Source organism: Rousettus aegyptiacus, unplaced genomic scaffold (assembly GCF_014176215.1).
Source record: "Rousettus aegyptiacus isolate mRouAeg1 unplaced genomic scaffold, mRouAeg1.p scaffold_m13_p_9, whole genome shotgun sequence".
In the NCBI taxonomy this organism is placed as follows: Eukaryota; Metazoa; Chordata; class Mammalia; order Chiroptera; family Pteropodidae; genus Rousettus; species Rousettus aegyptiacus.
Window position 1 is genome coordinate 90,201,127 of NW_023416312.1, and position 16,954 is coordinate 90,218,080.

Genomic DNA, 16,954 nt, shown 5'->3' on the forward strand with positions numbered 1-16,954 from the left:
GCCCCTGATAATCACTAATTTACCTTCTACATATTCTGAGTCTTTTTAATAAATGGAGTAATATACTATATGGTCTTTTGTGTCTCACTTCTTTCACTTAGCATAATGTTTTCAAGGTTCATCCATACTGTAGGATGCATCAGTACTTCATTCCTTTTTATGGTCGTACAATATCTCACTGAATGGATATACCACCTTTTGTTTATGTATGTATTCATCAGTTAATGGACATCTGGGCTGTTTTCATCTTTTGGCTATTATGAATAGTGCTGCTATAAACATTTGTGTACAAGTTTTTGTGTGAAGATATGTTTTCATTTCTCTTGGGCATAAGCCTAGGAATGGAACTGCTGGGTCATATCGTGATTCCATGATTAACTTTTTGAGGAACCAGGAAACTGTTTACCACAATGGCTGAATTCCCACTAACAAAGTATAAAGGTTCCATTTTCTTTACATCCTGGCCAATACTCTTAATTCCCCCCACTCTTTTTTCCAATAGCTATTCAAATAGGCATGAAGTGTTGTCTTACTGTAGTTTTTATTGGCATTTCCTGAACAACTAATTGTGTTGAGCACCTTTTCATGTTTTATTGGCCAGTTGTACATCTTTAGAAAAATGTCTATTAAAATCCTTTGCCCATTTTTCAATTGAGTTATTTGCCTTTTTATTGTTGAATACACACTGATTTGGAGTCTTCACTTTGATGCTACCCGTAGGACCTTAGACAAGTCATTTAATCTTTCTCTAATCAGGTACCTCATATATAAATGGGGACAATAATAGTACCTATCCTATAATATTGTGAGGATTACATAAAATAATGTTGGCGATCATTAAATGGTAACTGTTATTGTTCAAATTAATATTTATACACATTTTTAGACATATATGTTCAAGTGTGTGTGATGATGGTTTTCATTCTTATTGTTCCAAAACTTGTTTACATTGGATTTATTTTAAAATTATGAACTATAAGAATTATCAAATTGGAAAACTTTCAATAATATTACTCCAATTTTAAAAAACGGTCTTGCTGAACACACAGTATAAAATATATATGTCTTATTGTTAAAATGTACAGCTGAAACTTACTGGATTTCATTAACCAATATTACCATAAAAAATAAATTAAAAGAAAACAGCTATGCAATTCTACAAACAAGAACAATAAAATGTAGAAGGATATTTGTTAACACCATTGTTTATAATAGTAAAGTAATTAACTAAATAATTCAGATGTCCATCAGGAAGAAACTGTTTAAATTAAAAATGGACTACTGTGTAGCTCAAAATGTATCAATATGAAATCATCTCTAACATAAAGTAAAAGAACAAATTGAATAATATTATCCATTCTATGATTCAACTGCATATAAAAAAGATATAAGTGCACTTGTTTGTGTTTATATGCTCACATAGACTAAAAACAACCTGAACACTGAGAAATTTAACTGTGGTTATTTCTGGCAAATAGGGCTGCAAATGAAGTGAGAATGTCAATGTTTTTTTATATTTTCTGGAGTTTAAAAAAGGTTTAACCACATATAAACTTTTCAATTAAAAAAATCCTGATTACTGATTGTCAATCAAATTTTTCTCAATCACATCTCTCCTAGTTACATAACAATGCCAATAAAAGAGACTCTGAATTAAAAGAAATCATTCCTATTGATTTTAGAATTAGGTAAAAACTGATGACCTAAATTTTAAGTTATCATAAAGTACACTTCAGTTCCTTTTTAACTGATATAACTTGAGTATTTCAAGACAACCCAAGGAATTAAAGTACAGGAGGGTTATCTTTAAATAGCTAAAAACTGATTTTGACCACAATAACTTCCAGAACAACAGCAGCATTCAAAATAGTCTCTATCAAGCTTACCTTTGACCAAACTCACCAAGATACCTGGTAAAAATCCAACCTTATAACAGTTCCTATGATCTACCAAATACATTTGTTTTCCTGTGAGTTTCCTATGGCTTTATTGTACTATTATCTGATTTGCTCTAGAACAGTAACTGTAATATACCTGTGTAACTACACAATTCAGTTTTTTTAAGTATTAGTAACCTATAGACAACTCACTGGAAAAAAAAAATTTGATGGGAGGAAAAAGTAAAGTGGGGCTTCAGTGAAAAATTAGAGCTTCCGCTTTCAGAATCAGCACTTTTAGCATATAATGTTATGCTTTACGTTGTCTAAAGCATCCCAAAATATACAATCTCATTATTTAAAGTTACTGAGCATAATGGATTTTTAGTCTGATGCAGCAATTTGCATGAATTCATGTGACTGGAAATGCATTTATTTACCAAACAAAATGCCCTCCTTAGAGTAATGGAACTACCCAACTATAAGGCTTATTTTTCCTTTCAGTGCAGCTTTCTTATCTGCAAGTATACAAATATAAATCTAGTTGTTTTATATAGTGGGGTGGACCTCAAGTGCTTTAAAAAATACAATCTCTCAATCTTTAAGGCAGGCTAAATTTATTTTAAAATGCCTTTGACTTTATGTTTCAACACTGAATATGTTTGTACATCCTGGTTTGATTTGTAATATTTTTATCTAAAAAAATCAATAGCAAAGCTGGTGGCTGTGGAGATTAATGGTATACTCTTAACCTAAGAGTTAATCGACTCCATCATAGAGACAGAAAGTAGAGTGTTGGTTGACAAGGATTAGGGGAAGGGAGAATGGAGAATTATTATTTATTAAATGGGTACAGAGTTTCAGTCGTGCAAGATGAAAAGAGTTCAGGAAGTGGATGGTGGTGATGGTTTACAACAGAGTGAATGCACTTAATGCCACAGAACCATGCCCTTAAAGGTAGTGAAGATGGTAAATTTTTGTTGTGTATTTTACCACAACTAAAAAATGACAAACAAAACAAAAACCCCAAATTGGCTTGTTTCTAAAATATTTTTTTAAAAGTTGATGGGCTCCCCCCAACGAGTCTTGAACCAAGGATAACCACGATTCCAATTTGCTGCATCTGAGGTTCATTAAGAACAGAAAGAATGTAGACAGGAGCAGCTTGTCTGGAAAAACTTCCTGCTCTGCTTGTAACTAGCTTTATGATTTGAGTAAATCATTTAAACTCTCTGATACTCAGGTTTCCTTATCTGTAAAATGCAGAAATTAACAGTACCTATCTTCACCGGGTTTTTTTTTCTGAGGACATACTGAGAGAATAGCTGTTAGAGTACACATTAAACTCAATAATCCTTAGCTATTACTAGCAACCACATGGCTATACAAAGTTGATTTTCCAAAATAAGGAGAGATGCATTTGTTCCCATTTTGGCAAAGGTGTAAGAGGACAAGTGGATTGCGTGGCTGTATGTCAACACTCCTGCTGATTCCAGGTGTTCTCCCCAATGGCTGACCGACCAATTAAGGGGATATTTTGGCCCCTAGGTTTAATCCAAGCTTTCTTAAAACGTGCTTCTGAGAAGGTCTGCAAGAGAAATTCCCAAGGAAATTAACTGTTCAAAATTCAGAGCTCTGCCCCAAGCCAAACCTAGTGAATCCTAATCTCTGGGGGTGAGACCTGGAAGTCACATCCACACTGGCTGCAAGCAGACAAAATGAGGGGAATTGGAGGGTAAGAGAGGAGAGGAAAGGAAAATTGAAGAAGATCTGGCTCCACAGTACATCTTGCTGATTTCTCTTGCTTTAACTTTACTAGATGGTGCATGGATCTTAACATCTATTTCCAGGACTAGCCAAATGCCTTGTCTAATTTTTCTTCCTTCTCCTACCACCCTTCTCTCAATATCATTCTTTGATGGTAAAGCATACCAGACAAATTTACAAATCAATCCTCTTGGCATCATAACACTTTCATTATCCGTTCATTTATTTCCATTGTGCAAAAAGATAAAACCCATGAACACACATGTCATGTGCTCAGAATAAAATTACATGAACTTAGGTACCTATTTCTAGAATCTATCTGGTTTCTCATCTGGCTACTTAAATCTTGGTATTGCCCTTCTCATGTTCTTTAGCCAAGAAAAGGAAAGCACCTTTGAAGATCCTTCCTCAAGGTAAACAAGATAGCAACATAGGATTCTTTTGAGAACAGTACCAATAATCCTGGTGCATTATCAACATGGAGAGCACCCTGGCCTTTTAGGAGGTATGAAGTTTTCTCAAGGGACAGATAGACAAGGTAGGAAAATGAAAAAAGGAAAAGTCACAAACTGTTTCTGAAATTTTTTTTGAGAAGTACTTTTAGCTGATTTTTCTAAGTTGAACAGCAGCCTTATACATTTTACCTGACAAGAAAATGCATTACTTCATCTGTAGTATCAGGAACTGACAAAAGAGTGAAACTATTAACCATCAGCCACCAAATCCTTCTATAGCAGAGAGTAGGGTAACTATAACAGAGACTATAGTTTACACTATAACAGAGAGTAGGTTAATCTGGAGAAACAACAATAAAACATATCCTTGAACCGCACTCCCCATCAAAAAAAAACTTACTAGAAAAGTTATTATTGATAAAGTTATCAACTGGAAGAAAAAGCCATGGTCACTTTTCTAACAAGTGAACAGAAACAGAAGTGGTGTTCGCCCCCGCCCCAAATAATGACATGCAAGTGATCTAAGTGAAAACCATTATCTCCAGAAGTGCCCTCCCAATTATACTGATGTTCAAGTGTTCTTTCCAAATAAAGCAGTACCTGAGGCAGCAAATGTAGTTCAAATTCCTAACACAACAGATCTATTTTACAAAAAAATCTTCTAAGTTGTGATAACCCATTTGCATCCTTAGCTTTAAAGCGGAGATAATATTACCAACTTCAAAGGATCTATGAGAGTACTCTTAAAAGATAACTGTATAAAGCAATTTAAATAGCACCTAGCATTTGCTAGGGGAACTAAAAATGTTAACTGCTGTTATTTGTTGCTGTTAGTTTTAAGAAATAGTTATATGCAATAAGGTTTTACAAAATCAAAACATTCTAGATAAATCTTGGTAATTTGCTGAATTGGAAAGTTGACTTTAAAAACCAAAATGTATTAAGAGAGTTCTTTAAAGCAGACAACAAACACTAGCGGGTGAGCAATGCCTTATCTATATGCCACATGCAGGACTTGGCAGTACTAAAGGGCATGAGGCTCAAACAAATTACAATTTTTGCCCTGGAGAAGCTGACATACTAATAAAGGAAAAAAAGACAAACACTGACTCTGCCATACTTACACATGTGAGACCAGACGTCATGCATCTGTGTTCCTTTCTGCCCACTTACCACTGACCACCAATGATTCCCGAGATGGCTGAGGCTCCATTGCTGCTGTCTCAGACCCAATTACTCCCAAGTCCCTGGTCTGGGTTTCTGTAAGCCCCATGGCTCAGGTGTGTTACCAACTACTGGACATTCCTGTACTGGTGTTCTTCCACGTAAGTGCTTCTTTAATTGTTTATACTTGAAGATTCTTTTAGTAACTCATAGGGAAGTTAGGCAATAGCAATTAACGTTAATGACCAATATTATTTTAAAAGATACAACTTATCACTTGGGCCAGGCACAAGGCAAACAATACTTAAGGCAGCAGCCATAAGCTAAATAATACATGTGGCTGAGAAGAGATATGTCAATACGAAAACAATCTCCTTATTTGTGGCTTGCTGAGAGCCATTAACCAAGCTGCCACCCATTAGCCAAAAGATATGCACACCTAATGTCAACAGAGTTAGAGCCAAGAATAAAAGCAGCTATAGGAAGGAGGAATGAAGAACTTAAAGACCTGATTAGAGTCCAGTGAAACAATGGTCAACATACTTCCACAAATGAACAATGCTCCATAGATGCCTTGCAAAAACCCAGTTTGCAATTGAGAACGTATTAATTTTCTTAATGAGCAATAACAATGGTAAAAAGAGCATTTCTAGTCAGACTGCCTGGATTTGAACCTTTGCTCTACCACTTTTCAAGCTTTATGACCTTAACTTGTTTAACTTCTCTAAGCTTCAGCTTCCTGACCTGTAAAATGAAAATATGGTGAGAAGTCAGTAAATAATACATAGACAGGGCTGAGCACAGTGCCTAGCACATAGTTGGTGCTTGATAATTATTAGTTGTTACTATGGAAACAATAAAAATGATGTATAGGTAGCCAGAAAAGCTCACAAAGGCCTGTTTCATCAATAATGTAGTCAAAATATCAAACATGTACAAAGAAAAAATAATAAAACTAAATATTGAAAATGTTAGTTACTGACAGAAAATTAATTTAACTTAAAAAACTGAAATTGGAAGGAATACTAAGGAAACACAAGCTTGATCATATGATTGAGTACATAATTTCTGAGTCAATTCTGAAGAAAATCTGATACACCTTGAAAGAGCTTTAAAGATCAATTACATAGATTCATTCAATAAACATTCACTAAGCACCTACTATACATAATGCAATCTGTTAGGTGCCAGAGACAATATGATGTTAATAAAAGCACATGTAAAATGTCATAATGGGCACAGAACAGAGATGGGAGGAATTCATTCTGTCTCAGGTATGTCAGGGAGAAGAGATCCAGGACAGCTTCATAGCAGAAATGACATGAGTTGGGAAGAGAGAAAACTCCAAAAAGCAGGAGTAAATGCCTAGAGGTATATGGCAAATACCAAGAGGCATCTGAGGTATTTGGGAGCCTGTAAATAATCCAGCATTGCCAGAGACTGGGGAATTAGAGAGAGAAGTAGACACAGAAAGGAGCTGCAAAGGTAGGCCTGACAAAACCTATGTGTGAATTTCAGCATCCCTAGCCTTTATCGCAGAGGTAACTGGATATGACAAAACCAATGTTTTAAAAAAGTATCCTTGTGATAAAGAAATGTAAGGAAATAACTACTTTAATATTTGCTTTGGAAGAAGAAAGGGTTTATGATTGAAACAGCACGGGAAAGGACTTTCTGGAGTGGCTGACAATGTTCTATTTCTTGATCTGGATGGGGATTTTAGGTAAGTGTGCCTTGTAATATTGTATTAAGCTATACATAATTTAATTTAATCCGTGTGTCATTTTACAAAAAAAAAAAGCTAAAAAAGGGGAGGGGGAAGCACCCTCTTGTTAGGCTGTGTAGACAGATGGGGGTTGGGGAAAGAGACAGAACTAGAAGGAAGATAAAGATAGGAGTTATTGCCTCAAGATGCAAAATGATGAGGGCCAGGCCCAGATCAAGGACAAGGGGAATGAGAAAGAAATAAACCCATTTGAGAAATATCTTGAGAGTTGACTGCCAGAGGCTTAGAGAAGACACAGAGAAGTGAGTTCAGATTTGGACATATTGAGTATAAGATACCTATGGGACTTCAAATAGTAGTTTCCTTTTTTTAATTTATGGCTTTCCTTTGCCTTGGTACACACTTATCAAAGGTAATCTATTTCCTATCGGTCATCATTTAATTCTTGTTTTTGGCTTTCAATAGAGAAGTGAGATGGGAGTAGTTCTTAATTTAATGGTGAGACCTGGAAAAGAAAGGAGTAAATGGTTAAGAGACATGTGTGTAAACACACGTGAAAGAGCAGCTCTGGCAAAACTAATGACTCTGTTAGTAGTGAAAAACAGAAGTAAATGGATAATATTCCAAGTGAACTATTCCACTAAAATGCAAGAAAGGATATGGAAGGCAGGAGCTATTGGGTAAAAGAGCTTCCTGATTTGATAAAAACATCGAGGGAAATGCATTATGCATCAATCTTATTTTCACATGTCTGGGATTTTGTTAAGTTAGTTATTACAACCTAAAGGAGAATTTTAATGGCAATTTGAAGGTAAGAAATATAGATAATGAGGAAGAGAAGAAAAGGTATTCTACACCAGGTCAGAGTACAGTGGAGGAGGAAGTAATTTTGTTTATGCACAAGGCAAAATCAATGGTCCTCACTTGAGAAAAGACATGGATATCAGCAACTATGTATGTTAATTACAGAATGGGCCATAGTAGCTTATATCCCTGTTAAGTCCCTTTCTGCTTTAACACAGAACAGACATTCACCAAGTGCATGAACAACCAACTTTGATAATACCTAGAAATGTTAAGATTTAACTCACAGACCCACAGTCTAAGCCTTAGCATGCATTGCCTGGTTGAATACTCATAGTAAGTCCATGATATAGGAAACGTGATTCACCTCCACATTACAAATGAAGAAAACTTGCATCTCTTCAAGTGGAAACTCTGGAGAAATGAGACATGAGGAAGACTGCATAGGACAGACTCAGGTCTGGGCAAAAAGAAATGCCTGCCTCATACATGGTCCAACCCAGGTCACCAGAGTATAACATTACATAGAGATCAGGGGTGAAATCTCTAGTTGCTGATGGAGTGATTTTGTCAGGCCTTATTCTCAACATGTCTCTCTCACCTGGCAACACATGGCAGTGGTAGGTGGTTGGCAGTGATACTGAGATTTTGGATCTTGGCCAGCTGTTTCTTTCCATCAAAAATATGATCAACACTTGGCAGAGTAAGCAAACATTGAGATGAATGGGTCTCTACTAATTCATATGTTACAAACTGGGTTATAAAAATTTGTCAGATTGCATTACAGTTTGGCTGCACTTTATACTGAACACATATGAGCCATTAGCTAGGACTTTGAAATCTCTTTGCTGTATGGAAATTTCTATTCTGGTAGTAGTTGTATGAGATTTGATCTTTATCGCACTTTTCCTGGCAACAGTAAAATTCCATTTCCATCAACTCTGTTTTCTCTCAGGAAAGAAGTCTCTCAAGAAATACTCAAAACATTGTTCTCAACAAAGTTCTCAAAAATGAATCATTTTCAAGTGCCAGGAAGACACTCCCTCCCTCACTGTTTTGCATCATAGTACATTCCCCAAAATGACAGTTTTGGGGTATGACATACTTGAAAAAGGAAGAAACACAGTATATTCTTCATTTTTCCCCCTCTATGGCTTTGCTCAAGAAGTTCATTCTGCTTCAACTATATTCTCTCTTCTATCTGCTTGTCCAAGTCCTACCAACTCATTCAGTCAATAAATATTTCCTGAGCACCTACTATTTTGTGGTCCTATAACAGGTGGCAGGAGTTCAAGTAAGTGTATTAAGGAATTAATCAGGCAAAGATTAGGGGATGATCATTATAGGCAGTGGGACCATCATGTGACATGCTGAGAATTTCCTTCAAGAAAAAGTTTCCTAGAAGATGAAACATTTAAAAGTGGACCTTATAAGGATAACTAGTAGGAAATAAATGGAAGAGGAAAGGCATTTATGGAGGCTAAGAGGAAGGCCAACTACAAGGTACACAATTGGGCTGCTTGCTGCCTCAGAAATTCATCCTAAGTTTATGCTGAAGTCATGACTCCAATGGGTTATACCTACCTGATCAATGCCTGAGTATAGCAGGAACAGGATTCCACTGACTGCTGACTTTGGACTTCCCCAAGGCTTTTCTGAACCTTCCTTTAACTGCACAGCAGTCTAGAAAGCTTCTGCCTAAGCTGCTCTCTCTCCTCTTCACTAGGGGTCAGGCTTGCATCATAGACTAATGGTACACCTACCCTTCTAATCTCCCTCCCCAATGCCTCCCACACAGGTGGTTTCCCTTGATAAAATCCTTGCCAGTTTAATCCTAAAATTGTTTCTCAGGGAACCCAGACTAACACAGCAGTCTAGACAGAGGGCCCAGCATATGAGTAAACACCTAGAGGTATGAAAAGTCATGAGGTCCTCTGAGCATCCTAAGTAGTGTGTGCCTGGAGTTTGCTGTGGAGGTATAGGTATAGAGGGAGAAGGAGCTGAGCCAAATCAGAGAAACCTTGTACGTCTGGTGAAGAAACTTAGAATTGGTCCTGTGAACAAGAGTATCATTGAATTTTTTAAGCAAGGAAAGGACACATTTTTTCGAAACACTGTTCTGCTTGCAGAATGGAACACAGACTGGATGAAGGAAGCAAATGGATGTATCCTTCCATCTTGGCTGCTAGCTTGTGAGTTCCTAAAGAGTAGAATCATATTTTTGTTTATTTCGCTTTAATCTCTCTGCCCCTATAATGCTTATAATAATGTTTAACACAAAGTAGCTACACAAGAGGCCCCCCATATCCACCAGGCTGGGCCTCAACTTACTGCCCAACATTTTGATTAAAACCATCCAAAAGTTTAATAATCAACTTCTGAACATTACTGCTGGGACACTGAACTCTCTGTGTAGTCAATCTAGAATGAGAAAGTTATAGGAATGAAGGGTAGAAGTTATTCCCAACATGTTATCTTCCACCAACTAGTTATTTCATGAACTCTCGTTGAAGCCGGACATCTATTCACATTTGTTGATCCTAACTGTGGAGACAAAGGTAGTCATTAGACACTTAGTTTTTGAATGTGTATGAGATTAATGAAGTTTAGTGAGCCAGACCAGGCTCAAGGCCCAGAGGTCTTATGCCTGGCACTGGATAACAATCAGAATTGGGTTTTGGTACAATATCCAATGGTGATCTTTGGGAAAACATATCCCTAAGGTCTACTTTTTTCCCATCATAAAGTATAAAATAATACCTACTCTAATTTATTTATTGTCATTTAAAAATTTGTTAAGAGGGTAGATCTCAAGTTAAGAGTTTTTACCACTCACACAAAAATAAAACATAAGTGCAGGAGGAGACTTTTGGAGGTGATTGATATGTATATTATCCTGATGGTGGTGATGATTTCAAGAAGGCATGCATATGTTCAAACCCATCAAATTGTATACATTAAATATGTGCATTATTTTGAAAAAACAATCACATCTCGATAGAGCTGTTAAAAAAAAAGACTAGTGACTGCCAATTCTGACTTGCAGCAATATCAAGGGATGGTGTGATACTGTCCAAAAATTCTCAAAATACAATTGATTTTCCTTTACTTCCATCTGTCAAACAGCACTTTAAGTTGAAAGGGTACTGCTATGGAATGAAATAGTAAAGAGAATCAATTTCTAGAAGTCAACAGCCCTCCTGTGGTCCTAGGCACTGAAATGTCATTCAATGATGGCCTGCTGCCCTTTCTCAGACCCAGCTCTTTTTCTCATTGTTATTTCCAACTTGACTGATGAAACACAGAAGCTCTAGGGGCCCTACTTATGATAACCAAAATAACCTTACTGAAAAAGGCCATCATTACCTCCAAATAGCCTGAAGTGGTTTGTGTCAGTTAGAGAAGAGAATTATGATGACTCAGAAACTGTCAGATCAGATAGGCATGAGCTAAGGGACTAAAGCTAGCTATCAATGGTTGGCTGGCCATGTAAAATGAAAATGGCATCCTGGTTCTCTGGGCTGGGACAACTATTTCTAGACCCCCCACAACACACACACACACACACACACACACACACACACACACACACACTCATTTCTAAAGCCTAAAGCATTCTGCAGAACTTTTAAAATCTTCCAAATTTGCAAATTGATTTAGTAAATTGGTATTGTTTTGACTCATGAAGGAGACTAGTAAAAAGTAGAGGAAACTAAGTTCATTTTTCTAAAAAGGAACTTGCTCTAGGCTATTTTGGCAAAAGAACTAAACATACTGTAGAAATCATTCTAAATTACATTTGGCATTTTCCAAATCCAAATTAATTATTTCCAGTTATAAAGTACATTTAGTAGTAAGAAATCAATAATTATGATAGTAATGGACACTATTATATTGCACACATTCTATGTACAAGGCACTTTACAAATATTATCTGTATTCTTCATAACCTATGTTAATATTCTACATTTGAAATTTTTAAAAAATGAGTCTCAGTGAGACAAATGTGCCACAAATCAAGTAAATGGCAGAGTTGAGACACAAACCAAGATATCTAAAAGCCCAGATTCTTAGATAGCAAAGAAAGGTGGGTGGTAAAGTGGCTCTCCCTTTCCTAATTTCAATCAATCTCTTCCCTACCCTCCCTGTCCCTGTGCCTGTTGGTCTTCCTCTCTCCCACTCAGATACATGCTCTCATTCATTTCCACAGAAAGGCAATACAATGTAGTGGGCTGACCATGGGGTTTGATAAACAAACCTGCACCTAAGTTGTGACCTTATTATTTACTAGCTGCAAGACTTCAGTGGTACAAATTACTTGATAGACCTCAATTTCCCATTATATTTGATTAAATAAACATACACACTGCCTGGTGCATAGACACTTGTTGTATTTGTTGCCCTTCCCCTTGCTCTCTTTTGATAGCCTGAAGATCAAATGAAGATGAAGTAAAAGTACTCTAACAAGGACGGAAGTGGTCCTTTCTACTAACCTACAAAACACACATATGGTTAAGTAATGGTAAACAACTTTGTGACATCTAACCATGATATTTATCCATAAAATATAAGGGAATAATATATAATGGTCACATGGGATTTAGCCTAGAAATACAAGCTTGGTTCAACATTCATAACTCAAAACAATGTCATTCACAATATCGACAACCTAAGGAAGAAAATTCATATGAATATTTATATAGATGTAGAGTGTGACATTCATTCAACAGCCATTTATGATTTTTAAAAATACTCAGCTAACTAGAAATAGAAAGAAACTTCCTTAGCCTAATAAAGAACATCTATTAAAAAAAAACTCACAGCCAAATCATACTTAATGATAAAAGACTGATTTTCCCCTAAAATCAGGAATAAGGCAAGGAATCTGCTCTTACCACTTCTATATAACATCATACCAGATGGAAGTCCTAGCTAATACAGTAAGAAAAAGAAAAGATAAAATTGGAGAGGAAAAATAAAACTTTTTTCCCTTCACTGAAGGCATATTTATAAAAGCAGAGAGTCTAAAAAGCATCTACAAAAACTACTAGATCTAATAAGTGACTTCAGCAAGGCTGTTAAATAGAAGGTCACTATACAAAAACCAATTATAGTTTTACATACAAGCACTGAGCAACTGGGGGCTGAAAGTTTTATAGGCATCATTTATAAGAGCACCAACGTATATGCAATTCTCAAGGATCAATCTAACGAAGTATTGCAAGATTTATATGTTGAAAATTACGAAAAACACTGATGAGAAAAACCAAAGAAAATGTAATTGGAGAGATAAACTGTGTTCATGAATCAAAGGACTCAACATCATCAATACTGCAGTTCTCTCCCATATTAATCTATAGATTCAATTCCACCCTAAATAAAATTCAAGCAGGCTTCTCTCTTAAAAAATTGTAAGGTGGTTCTAAAAGTCATATGGGGAAACAAATAATCTAGGATAACTAAAAAAAATCAGGAAAAGTAAAAGCTGGAGGACTCAAACCAACTGATTTCAAGACTTAGTATAAAGCTATACTATTCAAGACAGTGTGATACTGGCAAAAGGATAAACACATAGTCAACAGAGCAGAACAGAAATTGATCTATGCATACATATGGTCAATTGATCTTTGACAAAGTGGCAAAGTTAATTCAGTAGACAAAGGAGTCTATTAGTCTTTCAACAAATGGTGCTGGAACAATAGAACATATCTATATTAAATAATGAACCTCAACTGAAACAGTGCTCTTTATACATAACTTGAATTGGATCAAAGACTGAAATATAAATCAAACCCTAAAGCTATAAAACTTCTGGGAAAAAAAATAAATGTTTATGATTTTAAGTCTGGTGATTATTTCTTACATAGGACAAAAGAAGCATGAACCATAAAAGAAAAAAATGATAAACTGAATTTCATCAAAATTTAAAACTTGCTCTTCGGAAGACAATAAGAAAATAAAAATAAATAAGAAAACATGTCTATCAACAGACGACTGAATAAAGACATTAGGGTTCATATACACAGTGGAATAATCCTCAGCCATTAAAAAAAAATGAAATCCTACCATTCCCAACTACATTATAGACCTAAAGGTAGGTTATTATGGTGGATGGAATAAGTCAAACAGAGAGAGATAAATACCGTATGATTTCACTTATATGCAGAATCTAAGGAACAAAAAGAACTAATTGAAAACAGACTCACAAATCAGAGGATGATCTGGTGATGGCCAGAGGGGAAGAGGGTTGAGGGATTGGGAGAAAAGTGTTAAGGGTTGAGGAAGTACAAATTAGTAGTTGATAGATGGTTATGGGGTGGGGGGGCACGACATAAGGAATGCAGTTAGCATTAATGTAATGGCTAGGTGAAGAGCCAGAGGAGAGAAAGAGCAATCAGGGGGATCGTTTCATAAACTGTATAAATGTCTAACCAATGTACTGTATACCTGAAACTAATAATAAAATAACATTAAAAAAAAAACCAAGACATAGACTGGGAAAAATATTTGTAAAACACATATGTGACAAAAGGCTGGTAACCAGAATACATAAAGAACCCTCAAAATTATGTCTCTGTGAGTGTGTATAGACAGACACACACAAAACTGTATATTTAAAAACTTGCCCAATTAAAAACCATTAACAGACACTTGCTCAAAATCATTAGTCATTAGGAAAAATGCAGAAAATTACAATGAGATTATCACTAACCAACTACTAGAATGGCTAAAATTTTAAAAGACAATAACAATGTTGGAGAAGATATTGAAGCAACTGCAGCCTTATATATTGCTGATAGGAATCAAAACTGAGTCACTTTGAAAAGTCTGATAATTTCTTATAAAGTTAAACATACACTTATAAAAAACAAGTCATCCCACTCCTTGGTATTTACCTAAGAGAAATAAAGATATATGTCCACACAAACACCTGAATATAAATGTTTAGAGCATCTTTATTCACAATCAACTGTTGAATGGATAAACAAAGTGTAGTACATTCATATAGTGGAATTTTACTCAGCAATAAAAGGTGGCAAACTTTGAATGAATACAATGACATACATGACTCTAAAAAGCATTACGCTAACTGAAATACGCCAGACTCAAAAGGTTATACGTTTTGATCCCATTTATATGAAGTTGTGAAAATGACAAAATTATAGAGACAGATATCAGATCAGTAGGTTGCCAGGGGTTCGCAGTATAGGGAGGGGACTGACAACAAAGGAGCATGTGAGAACATTTTGCATGACAGAAAATTCTATTATCTTGATTCCAGTAGTGCCTACAAGTTATGTATAATTTTGCCAAATCCATGGACTTGTACATACTAAAAAAAAGGTAAATTTTATTGTATGTAAATTATACCTCAATAAATAGGAAAAAAATGCACAACACTTCAAAATTGGCCAACTATTTTACGCAGAGATCTCCAACTAATCTGAACTAAAAGTGCTGAGTTTTAACTATAAGTTTAAGATCCATGATTAAAGGATAGGGAGATAAAGATAGTTTTGTGTGTCTTTCAGGGCTCACTGATAAAATTGTGTAAAAAAGGCCTGTGGGAAAAAAACTGATAAATATGTAATTTAAGACCAAAATACCACATTTGCTATTTATTTGAAACAGATTAACCTAAAATGATAAATGGCCACTAACTGTCATTACCAATTGCTTCAGTTTGTAGCTGACTCATTCAAAGGACTGCCTAATGAGACAGGAACCTGTTCAAGTACTAATTCTCATTAATTTACAAGTGTTCTGATTTATAAGAGCAGGGAAAAAGCATATTCATTCTGTGAGATTTCTTTCTCTTGATTAATTTTGAAGAGACACAGTAGAAGCTTATCTTGTCAGCCAGAGACTGCAGGGCAGGAGAAGCTAAAGAGTTGTCCAATCCCCACTCCCACCCCCAAGGGCCTTTCTCCTTGTTTGGAAAGCTATTCAGTGACAGTTATAGGCAGGTGTCTAGCAGGGGTCCCCAAACCCCAGGCTGTGGACCAGTACTGCTACCGGTCTGCAGCATGTTAGGAACTGGGCCACAGAACAGAAAGTGAGAGGCAAGTGAGCGAAGCTTCATCTGTATTTTCAGCCCCTCCCCAGCACTAGCATCACCGCCTCAGCTCTACCTCAGATTAGTAGGCATTGGATTCTCATAGGAGCACCAGTCCCTGGTGTCAAAAAAGTTTGGGGCCACTACAGTAGTGGATAAACCAGCATGCATGGTCCTGGATTTGTAGGGAGCTATAGCCAAAACAGTGGTAGTAGTTATTTAAGTAGCATTCTCAGAGCCCCAAGGGAACCTAAACTAACAAAACATACTAAGAAGACTTGTCTTCTTCATTTCTTCATTCACTCATTCATTCACCCAACAAATATTTTTTTCAATTTCTAAAAATTTATATTTTAAAGTAAAGCACTACTTATATCTCCTACAAATACATATTACATACTCAAACACATTACTTTTTTGGTTAGTGACTAGTTTTAAACTGTATTTGTCTGATATGATGTATATATGTGTATGTATATGTGTATGTATATGTGTATGTATATGTATGTATGTATGTATGTATATATATATATAAATATAAATACTTTAGGATAAAAGTGGTCAACAGTTTTAACAAAACCAATCTCTTCAGCTGATATGGTTAAATTTTCTGATAGCTTGCTGGCAGAATTTTTTTGAGGGAATTACTATTGGACAACATTCATATGGTAACATTTTATTGGAAAGAAATACACCAAATGTGCTTTCCTTCAGCATCTTTGGATGCTAGACATTTTTTTTCTCTTAAGGAATTTATTACTAATTACAGAATTTACAAAAGAAGAAAGAAAGAAAACCTTTCTCATTTGATGTCATTAACAAATTGAAATGTGAGTAAATACAAGATTAAATCACATTGGAGACAAAAACAAATGTCCATATCTCAGCATTATGGTTAGCATTGTACGAGAGTAATGTATCCCTTACTTTCTGAGGTATGATTACAACCTGTTTACAGAAAAGATAACTGAAGTTTCTCAAAATTAAGTAAACTACCCAAATTTTTCATATCAAACAAATTACACAGCCAAAAGTTAAAACTCAAGTCTTGCTGACTCCATACTGAAATTCTTCAGAACTATCCTCCTAAAGAAATAAAAGAGAA

The 16,954-nt window shown here is 35.6% G+C and overlaps 1 protein-coding gene and 1 non-coding gene across 3 annotated transcripts in view; one reads left to right on the top strand and one right to left on the bottom strand.

The window, feature by feature from the left end:
* The window catches only part of ATP11C (ATPase phospholipid transporting 11C), a 160,085-nt gene that overhangs the window by 118,555 nt on the left and 24,576 nt on the right, over positions 1-16,954 (bottom strand). The window lies entirely within an intron of this gene.
* Positions 12,221-12,350, top strand: LOC118608176. Its single transcript, XR_004952967.1, has one exon. It is a non-coding gene; the product is annotated as a U6atac minor spliceosomal RNA (small nuclear RNA).